The following is a 17,088-nucleotide window of genomic DNA, read 5'->3' on the forward strand; positions in this document are numbered from 1 at the left end:
ATGTTGATGGTCTCAATCTCCTACCAGCACCCAATACAAGTATTTTTTAAATCTATTTTTATTCTTTTATATCCAATCATGGCTTCTAGAATTGGGCTATCTTGGTTCACTGCTTTGTTGTGCTACTTTTAGTTAAGTAACCTTGGGTATTTAACTTGCCTGTGCCTGCTTCCCCATTTGTGAAACTATGATATTAACAGTACCCATATCATAGGGTTGTTCTGAGGAATATAGGAATTAATTCATAACCTTAATCTGGCACATAAAAAGTAGTCCAAAATGTTAGAAATCGCTGTAATAGCTCTTACCATCCTCACTATTCTTTATATAGCATTGAAGGCAAGACAAAAAAAAATGGTTAAAAATATGGACATTGAAATAAATAAAAAACAAATAAGACTCATAGCTCTACAAATGACAAAAAGTGTTATCTAGTCATGCTACTTAATCTTTAAGATAAAGGTCATAAGGCCTATTTTCCAGCTGTAAAAAGATTAGATGAGATATTTTGTAAAAAAAAGTATATAACAAGTAGCAGCTTCTACTATTAGTAATTATTTATATGTTTATAATTTCAGAGTTGGAGAAATTAAGGAACAAAGAGTCAATGATTTTTTGCAGGCTACACATCTAGTCGGACCTGGCCCGGTAAAATTAAATCTATACATTGTGAGGTTGTCTGTGCCCCTCCCCACACTGAAGTCTATTACTCCTTTCAAGATATAGACAGAAATGCAATAAATATATAAAGATAGAATAATTTAAAATGGTAATAGTATTGAGTCACTCTTACATATACACAGTACTGCACTTTTCAAAACACATGATCCCGTGGTGGTCTTTTTTTGTAATACCTGCACTGCAACAAAGACTGGCTTGCAAAACAAATGTACATAACTATCTATATATATAAAAGCCTAAGCGACCGAACAACCAAACCACTGGTTGACTGGTTGACCAGTCGCTATGACACGTGCTGACCACCAGGGGGCAGACATTCAACTCAGCAGCTGCCCCCTGGTGGTCAGTGCACTCCCACAGCCAACCTCCCATGGCCAGCCAACCTCCCGCAGCCCCTCCCCCTGGCCGCCCGCCAACCTCCTGCGGTCCCTCCCCCGACCCCTGCCGGCCCACCCTAATCAGCCCTGGGCCCCAATTGGGGCGAGAGACAGCCCCGATTGGCCCCGATCGCCAGCCAGGGTGTGGGGCCCCACCCGTGCACAAATTCGTGCACCGGGCCTCTAGCAGTGTTTATAGGAATGGATGTATCTCTTCATAGGCATTTTGAAACTAAAATTTAGTAAGCAGAAATATCAACAGGGTTCTTGGGTTGGAGAATACTGAGTGTGGCAAGTTCAGTCAATGGCTCCCAGCTTTTCCCTACAACTTTCCCCCTCAGCAGGCCTTGTGCCCTCCTATTCTTTCGGTCACTTAACTTGACTCCTACCACCCACCCCAGACCATCTTTCTACTTCCATGAGAGTTATCTATCCCCATAGAGCACTGAAAGGTCACTGTAAAAGTAATGCTCTCTTAAATCAGATAAGGCAGAAACAAACAAAATGTGAATGTATCATTATTACAGATATAGGAAATCCAGTGTCAAATACAATTTTTAAACATGAATAATTATCTCAAAGAGATATACTGGAATCATAAAAAAAACCTAATTAATAGTATGTAGAAAACTGTAACCATGTATTTGCTAAGTGTTTCTCCAAGGGTATAGATGTAATGCTTACAGGAATGTACGTTTTTATAATATGAAAAATACCGCAAACAAATCAATTTCCCTACTTCAAATCTAAAAATACAAACTATGTCGGGAGACATGAAATGTCATCTATCAGTAGCTCTTCTTGAGTCCTCTGCTTTGCAATTATTCTCCAATCATTAATGAGCATGCTTCATGACTCATCAAAAATGATCTTCAGTGTTCATGGGGATCCTGGCTTCCTCACGCTCCAAACATGTGTCGACACTAATGGCAGCTCTGCCTCATATAGTGGGAGACAGACTCAAGATGACAACCAGCCAAAGGCAACTCTTCTGAGGTCCCCAATAAAATCTGCTCCCCACATACACCCACCCCCCCCAAAACCCCACTATATCCTTCCTGTTTTATATCTTTGGCATCCTTCAAGGAAATAAAAGTAAGCATACTTTATATAGTTAAAAAAGAACTGCTTTTTTCTTTTTTTTTCAGCCTAACTCTCACTGTGCATGGCAAAATGTACTTCAGTTATGAAAATATCTAAAAGGAAATGCTTCCAGGACCTAGGCCATTGTGCTTTGTTTACCAGTCAGATGATTTTTCAAGGCCGTGTTCAAATTATAAAGCTACCTCTCTGCTATAGAAATTCTTCAAGGCCCATAACATTGCTGCAGAAACCTATTTTACCTTTCTAACATTCCAAACAATACCCTCTTCCCTACAGATGCAAATTTCTCATCATCGTGAATTCATTAATCTTTGGTTAATCTTTGGTCAGGAGTTTGGATTTATTTGGTGTTTTTATTTTCAAAGGCAAGAAAGTCATAGCAAAGGAAAATACATATTAAGCATTTGAAGATAATTGTTATTTACTGAAAGCTCTGTTCTAAAATAAATTTGACTCGTTCATGTTTGGTAACTTTGGGACAATGATAACTATAGTGTCTCTAAATGTTCCTAAGTAGCAATCATACTCTATTCTGGCCTTTGAGAGGTGTTAACACTCATCCCCTAATTATAAGTCTTTTCTGTGTTATTACTACCTCACCATTAAATCTCTAAACTAAACAGTAGTTGTGAGAAAATAAAAATAGATGTTAGGTGGTGTGTTTTCTCAAATTTTGGTTACAATGGATAAGAATGATGAGGAACTTCTACATATACTAAACTGCGTTAGCTTGAAAAAAAATAATAGTTCATTTTATTGTGTTTTGACCAATAAAAGCCCTGTAGGCTTTCTCCCAGAGTACTGCTCTCCACCTTTATTCTAGAACAGCACTGTCCAACAGAAATGTAATGCAAGCCACATCTGTTATTTTAAGTGTTCTAATAGCCACATTTAAAAAGTTAAAAGAAAACAAAACCACAGGTGAAATTATCTGATAATATATTCTATTGGAACAAATATATCCAAAATATTATCACTGCAACATATTTATGATCAATATAAAAATATCAATCGGATGTTCTACATCCTTCCCTTTGTACAACGTTTTCAAAATCCAGTATGTATTTTACATTTAAAGTAAATCTCAATCCAGACCAGCCACATTGTTCAAGTGCTCAACAGCCATAAGCGACCAGTGGCTACTATACTGGACATTCGAGACTGCCAGTAAGATGAAGCTTTTTGGCCTAACAGGCCACACACTTTAAAATCTTCTTGTGTAACATCCTGGGTGATCGGTATTGCTGTTAGGATTTTATATACTGAGCCAAACATTTAAGTTAATGTCTCTCACTTCCTCCTTTCACTCCCCAGGCCCACATATCTACTGCCCATACTCTCTTTCTTAGAGTATAAGAAACCCCACCACCTATTCTTTTCAGCTTCTTCTAAGCCAAGATCTAAGATGAACTCTAATCTGAGCATCTTCTAACAAAGCAGCCAGCCAGAAGGTGCAGCCGGGCTATTCTCTCTCTGTTTCCATAAATAGATACATCTAACACAGGCCTAATGTATGGTGACAATGATAAATGCAAGGACAGTTTGGTTTTGCTTACAGGGAGGATAGGAAATTTTATATAATGAAGCAACACACCCTTCCTCAATGAGAAATACAGTTTTACACTTTGCCCTCCATCCCCCCTCCCCCTTCTCCCCCAGGAGACACCTTGGGATATTCTGTTCTTTTTCTGGAACAGAACCCAGGATTTCATCGCATAGGAATTCTGTGCCCAGAGGAAGAACAGAATGTTGGAATCAAGATGTAATGAATTCAACTTGGAGTTTGCCTCCAATGTGGCAATGTAAACACACGCAATAATATCTCAAACCATAAACCATTTTGGATTCTCTGTTGGCATAGCTGCAGAGAGCAGCATCACACTTGATGTGTGTCTGCACGCGAATTTGTTCTCAGTCACACGAGGAGGAAAACTAAACTGAGCACATGTGAGCTTTTCTGAGTCTCTCCGTAATAATAAGACCTGATGATTATGTCTTGGATGACACTGTAATTACAGGCGGATGGATGGGTGAACAGGTTTTGGGGTGCTGACCCAACCTGTTCCAAGCACAAAAGGCAACTTCTGTAGTCCTCAGAGAGGAAACCATCCCCCCCCCCCCGCCATTAAACAAATAAAACGAAAAACTATGTCTACATCTTGTGAGAAGTTCTAACAGTCATCAAACAAAAGTCCACTCCCATGCACATACAGAACACAGACAAAAATCAGACCACTGTAGGTTCCTCATAAAAACAGTTTTGAGCTGTACTTGTCACCAACTCTAATAAAGCAAAGATACAAGGGACAACGATGCGCTTTCTCGGGCCACCAAATCAAGGTATTCAGCGTCTCTGGCTGTAACTACCCCTCAGACGTGTTACACTTTGAGCTCAATACTCTTAGGACGGATTCTATGCTCCTTAACTTTCATTTTAACTTGTCTGGCTGATAATGTTTTATCTCGACGAGGCAAGGAGACACACCAACGCTCCCAGGCGCCCACACGGAGATAACATGGAGTGTGGGTCCCTTGCGCTGGTGTAGAACAGTTGGGCGATAAATGCCCCCTGTGTGTAAACGGGCACCGTGTTCAAACCCCCCGGGAGGGAGGAACCCCGTGCGCACCGGTGTAGTATTTCAAAGCGCGCTGCAGAGGGCCTGCAAAGCCAGAGGCACTCATCACGACTTTCCTCTGGGTGCATGAATTTGGTGAAGCAATCCCTCAGAAGATGGCAGGGTTTACCCTGCCATTGGCCAGCGCTGGTGCCTGCGCCGGTGGGCACGCCGGGCCGAGGCAGTGGCAATAACCTTGCGGGCAGCTCCTTGCTCACCCTGAACCCTAGGGAAGCCCACTCCACGGAAACACGTCACAGACACACGGACGGCAGCTGCCTAAGGCTCCCGGCCCGGGAGAGACTTAGAAACACAATTGCTCTTCTGGCAACAGCCCTGGAGTTGCAAAGTGCTGTGTGCGGGGCAAGCGTTAAGCTCCACCATATATACCTGCTCATGTTACAGGCTCCGGAATCAAAGTATTCTCACATGACACATGACTACCAATAACAGATTCCGGCTCCGTAAAAAAAAAGAAAGAAAAAAAAAACGGGGGAGGGGGGAGCGCTGTACATATTTGTCCTGCTTTTGTCTAAAAACCTGAGCCCAAGTACTAACTACTTTTCCTACCTTTCAACCTCTCAAGGAAACAGTTCAATCAACCAGCGGCGGCTCCACCCAGAGAGCGCGGCGCCTGCACTTACTTTTCTTACAGCTTTGAGTGACGCACCACAAAACGGTGGGGGGCGGGGGGTAGGCGCCCTCTCGGGCAGGGCGTCTTCCGCCCTGTAAACTTGGCAAAAAGGCAAACTGGCCTGAAATACGGCGCTCTCCATATAAGGAAGCCCAGCTAAACATGTCATGCGTAATTTATGGGGAGCAGGCAGAGAATTAACCTTTGCGTGCACATATTCGGCCCAGATGCAAGCCCGGCTGGAGGGCAGCCCCAGGGACAGGGATGCGGGGTCTCCGGGGAGAAACGGTGGCTCCCATCGGATGGGCTCGCTCCCCCCGCCTCCCCACCCCCCCCCCCCCACCCCCCCGCCACGAAGGTCATTAAGTTGCAAGTACACTTGCACGCACCTGTTTATATTCTCTCTCTCTCTCTCTCTCTCTCTCTCTCTCTCTCTCTCTCTCTCTCCCGCTGCCAAGTTGGAAGCTGCCTGCGCTCTGACAGTGTCCGCATTGCCCGGGGACGGGACTGCGGGAGCCGGGCTGCATCTGCGACCTCCCGATTCCCCCCCTCCAGCCCCCGATGGTGCGATCGGGGAGCAGCCCGGGCGAGCCGGCGCCCGCCGCTGCGAGCCGCAGCCCCGAGCCTCCCCTCCCTTCCTCCTGCAGCCGCGTCCCAGCCCCAGGAGCGCCCAGACAATGCCGAGCCGCCCGGCCGGCAGCGCAGGCAGACGCCGAACATGGAAACTTACCTCTCACATGTTTTTTTCACCAGCAGCCCGACTGCCGACCGAGTGCCCAGGGCATTGTGGGAGTCCGGATTCCGAGAGGCCCGCGCGATGGCAGATTGAACTTGTCAGTGCCCGGTCACGGGAGCATGGTGAGCGCCACAACTCATTCAGCTGCAGTGAAAAGACTGTTGCATGTCGCCGTGCAGCCTCTTATCGCCGAGCTCGGGTTTCCGCCGCTGCTGCGCGGCCCCTCCCCCGCCCGCCCGCCCAGCCCCACCAGGAAGCCCGGGGCGGACTCGCCGGGCCCGGAACGCACGCGGCGCGGGCAAAAGGCTGGAACTTTCCGCCGCCCGCCCGGCTCTCCCCCGACCCGGGCAGATCGGGCGCCCCTCAACCCAGCCAAGTCCGCAGTGGGGGGTGGTGGCCACTCGCGGGTGGGCGCGGAGAGCAGAAGGGAACCCCAGCCCGCGCTGGCGAGGTGCATCCCCGCCGCCGCCCGGTGGTATCTTCCATCTTACACGTCCCACATGATAACCTCCCAGCCCGGGTGCCCACGGGGCGCGTTCCTAGCACTTTCGGCTCCTCCTGGGCAGACGCATCGGTGTGTGTGCTGCAGGCGCCCGAGGGATGGGGCTTGGTAAGGGAGCCCGCAAGGTGAGGCTGAAGGTGAGAATCCGAGGAGGATCCGGCAGTGGGAGCGGAGGGGGGCTGCCGCCTGAAAAATGCACCACACGGTTTGTTTGAACCTGGATGGCTCACGGGCGGGAAAAACATCTGCAAGACCAACCTCCGATGAGTATCTTTCTCAAGTAACAGGGTGTCCGCAGTTTTGGAATTCCTCAGTCGGGCGGATGGTCACACAAGCACAAACACAAGCACAAGCTTCCCATCTAGTTTGTAAATAATTTTTGGAATGTAAAAAAGCCCCTTTCTTGCCCACTCCGAGTTATTTGATTGATAGAAAGCAGTCTTCCCTCCCCTCCCCCCAACCCTCTTAATAAATAAAATATCATTTTCTGAAATACTGGATTATCCCAAGGCAAATAAGTCATATTGTTGTTGGCGCAAAAGAAACCAGAGCCCCAAATCATAATTCACTGGGTGTTATAAGATGTAACTTGGCCTCACTTTGAATGGAAAGAATCCTAGACTTAACGTGGTGTGATAAAGTGATGGAAATTTGGGGGGTAGAATTTTCTTTGGATTTAAGGAATGTTGATAACTTGTTCAATGATGCTAATTGAAAACATTTGCTTCATGTTTGGACACAATTTGGAACCAGATGGTAGATATGGTTCCATGTTCTTCCTACAACTTACTGTTAAGTTGTGTTAAAGAGGGTGGGACCAGCTGAAGAAGGGGCAGGGAAAAAACATGAAATGTGCTCAAGTACAGAAATACTTCCAGAGGCATTAGTAAGGAGCTTGAATTCTCGGCCCTCGGCTAGGTCCACGAAACAACCGAGTTAATACTGCACACTGCTCCCTTCCAGAACTGATTCGTTAATTAATTAAATGGTGCCCCTTCTCGGTGTTCATGATTAAAATCTACCCAAGTGCACACACGGTTGAAGCAAATTAAAAAGGACACTGGCACTTTCTCCGAGAATCTGGATGGACATTCCCTACCTGCCAATTAATAGCTACAAGGACTTCCTCCTCGTTCCGCATTTATTTCAACAACTATGGTGCCCGCTATGCCAGAGATGTGGGAGTGTTTGTAAGACAGAGTCGGTCCCTACCCTCAAGGATAATACCTCTACTTGGGAAGAGACAAACCCAGCAGGCTCCTGAGAAGTTACTTTAATGGGTACTTTAAAAGGTGAGTAGAGCCCTAGCTGTTTTGGCTCACTAGATAGAGCATCAGAGCCTTGGCCTGTAGACTAAAAGGTCCCGGGTTCAATTCTGGTCAAGGGCACGTACCTCAGTTGCAGGATCCTCCTGGCCAGGCCCTGGTCAGGGCTATGTGCAGGAGGCAACCAATTGATGTGTTTCTCTCACATCAATATTTCTCTCTGTCTTTCCCTTTCTCTTCCACTCTCTAAAAATCAATGGAAAAATATCCTCAGGTGGGTGAGGATTTAAAGAAAAAAAAAACCAGGTGTGTAGAAATTAGCAAAATGAAAAAGGAGTTGAGGCCTGGTCAAATGGAGAAAGGAGCATGGCCAATACAGCAGACTGCCTGTTAGAAGAGGAGGATCAGAGCTGGGGAGTGGCAGATGAGCTAAGAGTAGGTCTGCCTTTAGCCAAGGCATCTCAACTTTACTCTGAAAACTGCAATGAACTAGAAGAGTTGACACAGCAAGGAGATATGTGGAGTTTGGACTTGCATTTCAGAAAGATCCTGTGGCAACAGCTTGAGGGGGACTGAAGTGTGGGGTGGTGGCCTATGGAAGAAGGCTGAATGGGTGTGGACAGACTGGAATAGTGACTCATGCAGGGAAGGAGAGGAGGAGCCTTGGGAGGCTTCCAGATCCCTGGCTTCGCCTACTGAATTGTTTGCTACTTGCCTTTTAGTTTCTTTAGTTTGCCTGCCATGCTCCACAACGGCAGCCTCTGACTGCGGAGCTGGGCCACCTCTGCATCTGCTGGCAGGTCGGTGCCCTCGCTGGTTTCCATGTGCCTCTCTCTGCTCAGGACGGCCAATGAACAGCCAAGGGCTAATCCCACTTGTGGGAAATTATTTCCAATTGTTCTCAGACCTTGTGGAGTTCCAAGTTAGTGCTTTGGTGTGTTTTTCTTGTGGGTTAGAAAATTTGCTATTTGGAACAACATCGTGAAAAACAGGACTTTGAATCTGTGCATGGAGCAAGAGGGGAAATTATTTTTCCACTTCAGCACTGGAGGGCCGGGGGTGGGGGGGTGTTGTGGGAACAAAAGAGAAATTGAAACTGAGACATATTTTCTGCTCCACTGAACAGACTACAAAGAAATACAAGAAAGACCCTGAATGTTAAAAACAAAATGAACAACCCGGTAACTAACAAAGAGAAAAAATGTTATTTTACATCTGAGAGAGGAAAAGGATGGCTAAAAAAAAACAAACAAACAAAACCCTCATATAAAACAATGATCAACCAAGGACTCAAAAATGAGGTAAAGCCAAGCCAGTGTGGCTCAGTGGTTGAGTGTCAACTCATCAACCAGGAGGTCATGGTTTGATTCCTGGTCAGAGCACATGCCCAGGTAATGGGCTCTATCCCCAGTAGGGGACGTGCAGGAGGCAGCTGATGATTCTCGCTCATCATTAATGTTTCTATCTCTCTGTCCCTCTCCCTTCCTCTCTCTGAAATCAATAAGAACAAATAAAAATATTTTTTAAAAATTAGTTAAAGTAAATTGTGATATAAAATTTCACTGTCACTGGTTTAGCTTAATTTATCATAGACAATATCACATGAATAATGACATTTTAAATTTTGAAGCACTCTTGCAAATAGCAGCTCATATGTTAAAAATATTAGATCGTGTTGCCAGCTTTCAACTACCAGAGGAATTCTAACCACGTTTCAAATTGTGGAAATTATTTTTTATTTTTTTATTTTTTTTATTTATTTATTTATTTTTTTAAATATATTTTATTGATTTTTTACAGAGAGGAAGGGAGAGAGATAGAGAGTTAGAAACATCGATGAGAGAGAAACATCGACCAGCTGCCTCCTGCACATCTCCCACTGGGGATAGAGCCCATTACCTGCCCTTGACCGGAATCGAACCTGGGACCCTCCAGTCCGCAGGCCGACGCTCTATCCACTGAGCCAAACCGGTTTTGGCCAAATTGTGGAAATTATTAAAAAATTATTATAGTAATAAAAAGTAAATAGTTCCTCATTTAGAATACCCATCGATATTCTCTCGGTGCCAGGAGAGAATTATGGTTTCTCCTACTTCTGTGAAGTGTAGTTATGGTCCCCAGGTTGATGAGTGAGTACATCCATAAATATAATGAAGATCATTTGTGTGCAGTGGGAAAAATTATAGAAAACAATTTCAGATGAAATAAAACTACATTCTCAGATAAAAGAAAGCATGCGCACTGCGGGTTACTGAAATATTTCAGACCATTCAAGTCTTAATTATACCAACAGAAATACAGTTAAGAAATATGTTTTTTAGAGATAATATCAACTCCCTGGTTTACCAATAGTGCAGACAAAGGAAATGGTAGCATTTACCTTTGTCACAGGAACGGCAGTCATTAAGTGTGTAAGTGTGAGTGTAGGTGTTCTGAATTGTATCTTTCTTGTTCTACATACCACACGTATAGTTCAATAAGCTCTCAATGCCTCCCAAGTATAATTTGCTTTTCTGTCCCCAACCCAAAAAAATCATATAAATTAAAATTTCCCAAGAAGGTATGCTTTTCAAAAACCCAAATATGAAAGAGTCTCAAATCATTGATCTAGAAATGTTGTTTTTCTTACACCAGGATAAAAATAATCCACTGCAAGATAGTGTCAAAACTGAGACCCAATTCAGGTCCCTTGCTTTCTAGTCCGTGTTTAAATATAGATGGTTAAGAGAAGAAGTTGTTGGAAGGCAATGAAGAGTTGGAAACATTCTCAGATGGGGAATCCCTTTTAAGTAGATGCAAAAAGTGCATCTCTGTTAAATTTCACAACAAGGGAGGAGGCACACTCTTTTACACCCTGGATTCAAACTTGTTCAAGAATAAACATACTTGATAGAATGACATGAATTTAGTTTACTTTCAAGGACCTTTATATATTTCACACACCAAAGTATGTTTTTAAAATTATACCCAGTATTTTAAATATATATAATATATGTTTTTTTTATATTCCAGAGGCCCAGTGCATGAAATTCGTGCACGGGTGGGGCCCCTAGCAGCTGCCAGCTGCTGGCTGGGGCCTTCCTTCATTCCGCGCCAACTCCTGGTGGTCAGTGCATGTCATAGCAAGTGATCAAACTCCCGGTTGGTCGAACTCCGGAGGGGACACTTTGCGTGTGTGTGTGTGTGTGTGTGTGTGTGTATATATATATATATATATGTATATATATATATATATATATAGTACAGACAGTCCACGTCTTATAATGGTTCAACTCCAGATTTCTTGACTTTACCTTGGTGTGAGAGTGATGCACATTCAGTGGAAACTATACTTCGAATTTTGAATTTTGCTCTTTTCCTGAGCTAGTGATATGAAGTATGATACTGTTGTGATGTTGGGCAGTCACGGTGAGATGATTTTGCCCAACTGTAGGCTAATGTAAGTGTTCTGAGCATATTTAAAGTAAGCTATGATGATCAGTAGCTTAGGTGTATTAAATGCATTTTTGAATTAAAATGTATTCAGTTTACTATGGGTTTATCAGGATGTAACCCCATATTAAGTCAAGGGGCACCTATCTATATATTATATCATACAACAGATTGTTTACATAGCATATTATATAATATAACACATTACACATATATGTAATGCTTAATGCATAAATCATATAAATGTGAAAATATATAAAAATCAATGTATTTGTCTTGAATGTTTATAAAGATTAAAATAGTTAAAATACTGATTTGGTTATACATTTATCAATTAAGTAATTTTACCTAACCTAATCTTCAATATAATTGAATCTAAATCTTCAATATAATTATTCTGGCATCTGCATAAATAAATGGAAAGCAAGTACACTTCAGAAAAGTTGAGAAGCACCGAATGTTAGAAGGGAATGGAACATTGGAGACCATCTAGTCCTGTTCCCTTGCTAGGTGGGAGAACATCCATGTGTAAGTACTTGGCACTGTGCCAGAGCAGAACTGGCATTAATGTCCTTCTGACTCTCTTAGGCCATTTACTTTTACTGTTTTTCTTTAAAACTTGAGGCACCAAAAACCCTAATATAGGTCCCCAACTGTAATATGAAGAGGAGCCACATTATACTTCTAGTATAGTTTTCTTTTCTTCCTCTATTTCTTCCTTCTTTCCTTTTGTCGTATTGTGTTCTTTCCATTTCTCTATCCTTCCTTCTTTCCACACAGGAAACACTTTTCACATAATGCCTGTATTCATTTCACAAATGTTTATGGAGTATCTACCATAGTAAGTCCTGTTCTGGCTACTGCGATTACAGAAATGAATACAACTCAGTCACCTTTGTCTGAATGTAGAGCAGCCGTGGGCAAACTACGGCCCGCGGGCCGGATCCGGCCCATTTGAAATGAATAAAACTAAAAAAAAAAAATACCGTACCCTTTTATGTAATGATGTTTACTTTGAATTTATATTAGTTCACACAAACACTCCATCTATGCTTTTGTTCCGGCCCCTCCAGTCCAGTTTAAGAACCCATTGTGGCCCTCGAGTCAAAAAGTTTGCCCACCCCTGGTGTAGAATCTGCTAGCAGGAAGGGCAATAAGCACTAAAGAAATAAAGAATAAACCTAAAGAAGAAGATAAATAGAGGAGACTAATTCAGATGGAGGTAAGTGCTCTGAAGTAAAAGAAAGCAGGTTGAGGGGATGAGGAGGGGAGGTGGTGTTAAACAGGATGATGAAGAATTGAGGTGGCCAGAGATAGGCAGGGTCCTCAAGGACATGAGGAACATCTGCAGAAGGACCTTTGAAGGCAGTGGGAAACGCAGGTCTGGAGCCTTGAATCTGCACTTAGGCGAGAACTGGAAATCTAATGCTGAAGAAAAACGAGCAGGATACTTCAAGGAGCTTGCAGTCAAGAGAAACCCCCTTAATCAAAGCAATCACATCTAAACTGTAAAGCTACAATCTTGATACCTTTGGACAGTGGGGGCCATTGAAGTGTCTGTTTTAGAGGTGGGGGTGGAGGTGGGGGGTGGTACAGGATCCAGATGTGCTTTTCACAGATATGACTAGATTAGCCTTGACCGCTGTGTGGAGTCTAATGGCCTAATCACAGAACAGAATGCAGAAAGTGCTCCAAAAGGGTGGGCCCTGGTCAGAGGGCAAAGGGCAGCAAGTGGCTGAAGATATGGCAGAAGAAAGTGATTTAGATGAAAACCCTTAGCAGTGGGATAGAGTAAACATTAGAATCTCACATCTCAGAGCTGCAAAGAATCCAGAAGGTGATCATCTCTATGCCTTGAACAATGTGAAATGTGTGGTGTGTGTGTGTGTAATTTATTTTTTCCTGAAAGTCAAAAATGGCCATTGCCTCACTTGTTCCTAAATGCAAACAAAATTTTTGAAAATACCAGTAGCAAGGCTGTTTTTCCCCCTAAATGTGTATGTATCTAGCTACTCATTTCATTTTTAAGTTCCTTAGTTTAGCTTCTATAATATTCTATATCCCTTTCTCTGTTCATTCCATTGTGTGGGTTCTCTCTCTCCCTCCCTCCCTCCCTCCCTCCCTTCCTCTCTCCCTCCCTCCCTCTCTCCCTCCCTCCCTCCCTCCCTCCCTTCCTCTCTCCCTCCCTTTATCTCTATCTAGCTCTAGCTCTAGCTCTAGCTCTAGCATCTTTTGTTGGCTCTTCTTACTCCTTCTTACCTGTTTCCCAAAATTACCTTTAGACCTTGTCTGAAGAAATGCCCTAAAGTGATTTTTGTCGCATAATAAATGGTAGGAGCATCATACACACCTTTTTCTCTTTCCTCCCTCTTTGCCTTGCCCGAAGTGTGGCAACTGAGCCGTGCAGTCCTCAGAAATGAATCCTAACAACTTAGCGTGGGCTTCAGTGTGCTGCCTAGTGCTCCCTAATTCACTTCACACATATTTAGTGAGCACGGACTATGGGCCAGCAGTTGGGCTTGGCACTGGCGCTACAGAAATCATTCAGACTTCTTCAAGGCGCTCGCAGTCTGGCCTAGTGGGAGGAGACAGATGTGAGGGGAAAAAGAACCTCGCACATTTGGGACAGAGTGTAGCAAATGCAACAATTCCGTTAAATTCAGCAAACTCTGAACGCTCACATGTGCCAAGCAGATGGCAAGGGGGAGCAGGCTGGGCCAGGCCTCGCTCCGCACAGACCCCCAAGCAGCTGGCAAACGGTACAATTACCTGGCACATGCGAGGGCTGCGTGGCAGGAAGAATGACACCGGGTAGGGGTGAAGGGCCATTCGACAGACAAGCAACTCCATCATAGGAACGCTTTACACAAACCGTTGCCCTAGCAACCTGAGGAGAAAGTTTGTTTTTCTTCTTTTTCCTGCTGCCTTTAGACTCTCGAGTGTCAAGTCCAATTCCCAGACCCCGGGGTTCCCCGCCAGCAGGGGACCTGCCCCCGCCCCAGTGCGTCCCAGGCTAGCGGGCAGCTCTCTCCTGGCTTCCCCAGACTTTCAATGAGAAATCCTCTACTAGGTGATAGGAGATTATCTGATTAAAGCCATTCTCACTAAGGCGAGAATGAGGCCTAATCTTTTAAAAGTGTTTGCTTTGACAAAGGACAGCTTGTTAACCATAATGAACCACTAATTGGCTGCAGAAGGATCCCTCCTCCTCACCTTTCTGCCTCCTCACCCCCCACTGCCTTCCCTTTCTATGAAGGGAAACTGAAATGTTAGAGACTCTACAGGCATTAGCACTTGGGACCCTCACAGGAGGCTGTGGGATGGTACATTTAAGCCAGTCCTACAAATGAGGAGACAGGAACTAGGACAGCTAAGGTTTCCTACCACTGAGCCGGAGTTTGGGAAATGAAATTTCCCGAATCACTGGCAATCCATTGACTTGCTCCATTTTTTCCCTTTGGCAGGTCAAGTTTATTTGGCTCTATAAAAAGTTCTCTGCAGGAAACTCTGTCTTAAATAGAGTCAGGCTGTTAGGTTTTGAGAGCTAAGAGAGTGGTGTGTCTTTGTCCTGCACCTGCTTGGACATGGTGCTTTATTTATTCGTTTTTTAATCCTCACCTGATGATATTTTTTTTCATTTTTTTAGAGGAGGGAGGAGGGGAGGGAGAGAGAGAGAGAGAAAGAGAGAGAAAGAGAGAGAAACATCAATGTGACCAATGTGAGAGAGACACATTGTCTGGCTGCCTCTGGCACGTGCCCCAACCGGGTCCAGGGGTTGAACCTGCAACCAAGGTACATGCCCTTGGCCTGGAATCAAACCTGTGACCCTTCGGTCTGTGAGCCGATGCTCTAACCACTGAGAAAACTGTCCAGAGCCATGGTTCTTCTTAGGCCACTGAAATATGTTTCACTTCATACCAGGTAAGCGTCAGTGGCTTGTGGGCTTACAACAAACTCCACAAACAATCAAGCCCACAGAGAAGATAATCCTGCATATTCTATAATGATTAGGTTGCTGTTTGCTTAAAAGCCTTCACCTTGCCCCTTTCAAAGAAATTGTGACCCTGAGCGCCCCTTGGGAATGACAGTGGGGCCTCTGAGAGACACAAGTGTCCTGGGGCTATATTAGACTATAGACTATATGTATGTTGTAGAATATATATATGTAATACATTTATATATTGTCTATATGAATTTTTGGAAATAAAAACTTTTTTGCAAATGTTAGTATACTTTATAAATTCATTCAACCAATTAATATGGTTAAATCATCGGTACAAATAAATGAATAGGCCATTTCTCATTTGTATCTCACTTTCCGGTAATGTTAGAAGCCTCAATTTACAGTCTTTGCGAATGTGCCATCAGTCCAAACGACCCTCCTGGCCACACCTGGGTGGATCTGAATGCCCATTTGTTGGCCATAAGCTTAGCAATGAGTAACCGCTGGCAGGACCTGATCCATCTAGCCTTCTCAGTAACGGATGGATTTTTAGACACTATGGAACACTCTTTTCCCCTTTTCATATTTTTCTGGCTGGAGGTCACCCCTAACTGCTGGATTTTCACTCTAAGCCTTTTTGCTAACAGCTTTCCTGTCCAGTCCCCAAAGCGTCCCTGAGCACCTGGCACAGGGCCAGCCTCTGCTAGAATCTGAGGCTATGGGGTGAGCACAACTGGGCCTCAGGCTTCTTGAAACATACTGTCCAGCAGGGACAATAGCTATGAAACTGTAAATAATTATAATCAACTAAGGAATATAAATGTGCAAAGTGTAGAGAAAGAGAAGAATGAGTGTCAACTAATGAATCTAAACTCAGACGACAATTATTATTGGTTTTTTATAATTCTTTTTTTTCATTGAACTCAAACATCTAGAATTACAGCTATGTGTGTGAAAGCCATCAGAGTACCACTTACACCACACGGCTACACTGCCTGGTTTCCTCTCCAATTTGTAAGCTGGAATTCTATCACTGGTGACATGAAATAGTCTAAGCCAGTGGGCGGCAAACTTATTAGTCAACAGAGCCAAATATCCACAGTACAACGATTGAAATTTATTTTGAGAGCCAAATTTTTTAAACTTAAACTATATAGGTAGGTACATTGTTATTAACTTAATTAGAGTACTCCTAAGGCTTAGGAAGAGCCACACTCAAGGGGCCAAAAAGCCGCATGTGGCTCGTGGGTCGCAGTTTGCCGACCACGGGTAAGCTATAGGGTGTCCACCATCCAGCCCTTGAGGGCAAGGTTTGAGGAAACCTGTGACTGATCATGACTACCCTTGCTGTATATGTGTGTGTGTCTGTGTGTGTTTGCTTTCATTCATTACCTGGGTTTAATCTTTTAAGGTTATGACAGCTAAAGGCAGAGCCAACTTCTCTTTCTCATACTTTCAGAGTATAGCATGTCAGCTTTTGAATTAAAATATGAAAATCCAATAGGCCCTGGCCCGGGAGCTCAGTTGGTTAGAGCATTGTCCCGATATGCAGAGGGTGCAGGCTCGATCCTGGTCAGGGCACATACAAGAATCAACCAATGAATGCATATGAAAGTGGAACAACAAATTAATGTTTTTTCTCTCTCTACTCCCCCATCCTTCCTCTCTCTCACTAAAATAAGTAAGTAGATAAATCAATCAATTAAAAATCCAATGGTATTATCTTTTGGTTTGTCAAAGTTAAAGGTTCTTTTTTTTAAAAAATCTTTGTTCCTGCATGTAAAATTATTTGTTTTTCT

At 43.8% G+C, this 17,088-nt stretch overlaps 1 protein-coding gene across 21 annotated transcripts in view; it reads right to left on the bottom strand.

Annotated features, from left to right (window-relative positions):
- Window positions 1–17,088, bottom strand: part of MBNL1 (muscleblind like splicing regulator 1) — a 195,814-nt gene that overhangs the window by 163,325 nt on the left and 15,401 nt on the right. For 6 of the 21 annotated variants that reach the window (XM_070406975.1, XM_070406974.1, XM_070406968.1 and 3 more), the window contains exon 1: window positions 6,142–6,358. The exons of 2 other annotated variants lie outside the window; for them this stretch is intronic. The gene's annotated coding sequence lies outside the window, so the exon portion shown is untranslated. Of the gene's footprint in view, window positions 1–5,347; window positions 5,445–6,141; window positions 6,360–17,088 lie in introns of those variants that run through there. 13 more of the 21 variants (XM_070406978.1, XM_070406977.1, XM_070406963.1 and 10 more) reach the window with 5 other exon arrangements.

This window comes from Myotis yumanensis, unplaced genomic scaffold, assembly GCF_028538775.1.
Source record: "Myotis yumanensis isolate MYYU_CA2020_CCGP unplaced genomic scaffold, mMyoYum1.0.hap1 SCAF_2, whole genome shotgun sequence".
In the NCBI taxonomy this organism is placed as follows: Eukaryota; Metazoa; Chordata; class Mammalia; order Chiroptera; family Vespertilionidae; genus Myotis; species Myotis yumanensis.